Below are 2,882 nucleotides of genomic sequence, written 5' to 3' on the forward strand. Positions count from 1 at the left end.
AGGGGAGAATGGCCTAAACCGTATTCTAGGATTTTTTTTAATTTAAATGAACATAATTAAGCAAATACTATTTATAATGTAAAGTTCTTATAAGATATTGGGCGAAAATTAAAAAAAAAATCGTTGTAATTCATTATTTAAAAGATGTAAAAAATGTTTAGAAAGGTAATTAATTTAAAATAATTAAAGAGTGTAGAATTCAAGCATTTTCAAAAATATCAAGAGTTTTGTGATCATTTTGCGGTTTATTGCAAAATTTGTTCCAAAGTTCGAAAGGACTGTATCTAAATCGGACAGTACAATAGATAACTTATAAGGATTATAGTGGTAATCGACCGATCAGATCAAGGAATTAAATCAGTAAAATATCATGAAACAATCATCATATTAATTAAATTTTATTGATTTCAATTCTAATAATATAAATTGTCAGTAATTTTTTTTCTAAATAAAATTTTTATCTTGACTGACAAATTGCTCATTTTTATTCAATACTAACAAAAATACTTAAAATATTTTAAAATTCTATCTAAAAATCTATAAAAATAGGACTAATGATTCCAAATCAGACCGGAAAAAGCATTTTTACATTTTCCATTTGAGTTTACAAATGAGAGATATATCAAAATGCTTTCAAGCAAAAATGAAGGAAATTAAATGATCCTTCAGATACCTGAGGTATAGATATGAGGCTTAGATATGAATCCATTGGATTATCAGATAATGTTTTTTCGAGTCAAATACAGTTCAAACACATAGATGAAATTTTTTCTTTCAAAATGTTAGAATTAAATTTTTTTTAAAGATAATTTTATGAATAATTTATGTTATAAAAGTTTATTACCAGATATTGAAATTTTTTACATTTTATTTATTAATATAAACGTTCTACTCCTTTTGTTATTTTTTTTTACAGATTGTAAATTAACCTCCCAGGTAGGCACAATAAATAAAATTTTGGAAGCTGTAAGTACTTGTATTATCCTATTGTCCTATTGATCAATATTCTTATTACCAAATTTAAGTTAAATACTTAAATTATAATATTGTTGAACTAGAATTTATGTAAACTAATGGCGAATTCGATCGGAAGTACTAGTGCGTGTTGATGCATATTAAAACCGTTATACACTGATTTAATTTTAATATAAAAGTAAAATGTAAATATTTTGACTTATAAAATACATATTTCAGCTAATAATACAATAAAATGTATTAAGTATTTCAGGATTTAATCGATTTCTATGACAAACAAATTTATTTAAATCTATCTTCTAAAAATATTCATTTTAACATTCTGAAAAAAATGAAAAAGATTCGTCAATAAGATTTAAATCGGATTTAACCAAAATGGATCTGAAAAGTTGTAACGATATTTTACCTCAACTATGCATATAATAATGCATATAATAGTAATAATAAAATATTAAGTTTCAATTGCTTTTATTATAAATTTCATCTTTAATAGATAAAACTTAATAGATTAAACTTGTTTATTAACAAATACGGTGTAAAAAAATAAAATTTTCAACTTTTATATTTTTTAACAATTTATTTATCATTGTAAAAAAATATAATTCTAATATTTTATTTAAAAGAAAGATCCATTGATAGAACTTGAATCGGAAATACGTGAACCGAAAGTTAAACGTTAAGATATTTTACTACGTTCATTATTCAATGCCACTGAATAACTGTCAGTGGTCATAAAATGAGTCGGTACAATATGTCACTCAATTTTGAACAACTATTAATTTTCCGATAAAAAATAAAGAATTATGCACTAATGTTTTGTTCAGTTAATAAACACCTTTTAAGTTATTTGCAAATACATTTTTTTAATTAAAGCTGATTTTCATTTTGTAATTCTTGCCTGCCTCTTATTAGAAAAAAACTGTTATTAGAACCGTCTTATACATATATTTAAAAAAATAGATAAAAATTGCAAGCAAAATAGAATATATTTTATTCCACAAAATCAATATAAAAATTTAGAATTACGATTTTTTCGATATCCATTCAATTTTCAAAAAACTGACATTCTCTTCTGAAAGCTCATTAATAATTAACGAATGATGCAGATGATAGTGAAAGGGGACTTAATCGTTAACAGCAAAGCCCGCTTTCGCTCATTAATATGGCAATTCGACGTAATCGTGATTTTCGTATAACGCGAATAATTATTTCATAATACAATCGTAGGACTATTTCATCATTACCGTTGCCTTTAAAAAAAAAAATGTCACATCCTTATTTCATTATCAGTTTATTAGAAGTTTATTATTGATCTAGAATCCATTCTAACACGAGATTGAGATCTAATTAGGTTCAAGTTCTTAGTTAATAAGTTGCTCTTGAGGAATATTAACTTAATAATGTCTTAAATATATATTCAAGATGTCACGTGACTCCATGTATAAGAAGCCGATACTTCCGTATTCGATCCCAATTCATATGTGTGAGGACTCTCCTTTTAGGTTTATAAGAAATTGATTGAAAAAATTATAGAATTAAAAAAAATTAGAGTTTTGTAAAATGTTGTCAAATATTATTATTTGCATTTCTTCTTATATCGCGACACACCAAAAGCTCATTTTACATTAGACGCAAGCTGATCACAAGTTTGTTGCGACAGCCAATATGAAGCTTGCATTTTGAAATCAACACTTCATATTGGCTGTCGCAACGAACTTGCGATCGGCTTGCAATTAATGTAAAACTGGCTTCACTGAGAAAAATGATTTTGTTATAGAAACAAATCAAGGGAAAGCAAATGTGATATTGTTTAAAAAACGATCGATTTGTTACAATTGCAAATTAATTCGTCAATATAACAAATAATCAATAGTATCGTTAGCAAATAAGTTTTTATAAATATATAT

At 25.0% G+C, this 2,882-nt stretch overlaps 1 protein-coding gene across 3 annotated transcripts in view; it reads right to left on the minus strand.

Moving 5' to 3' along the window:
• The window catches only part of LOC108692694 (homeobox protein Mohawk-like), a 50,430-nt gene that overhangs the window by 20,600 nt on the left and 26,948 nt on the right, over positions 1–2,882 (minus strand). The window lies entirely within an intron of this gene.

Source organism: Atta colombica, unplaced genomic scaffold, assembly GCF_001594045.1.
Source record: "Atta colombica isolate Treedump-2 unplaced genomic scaffold, Acol1.0 scaffold78, whole genome shotgun sequence".
Classification (NCBI taxonomy): domain Eukaryota; kingdom Metazoa; phylum Arthropoda; class Insecta; order Hymenoptera; family Formicidae; genus Atta; species Atta colombica.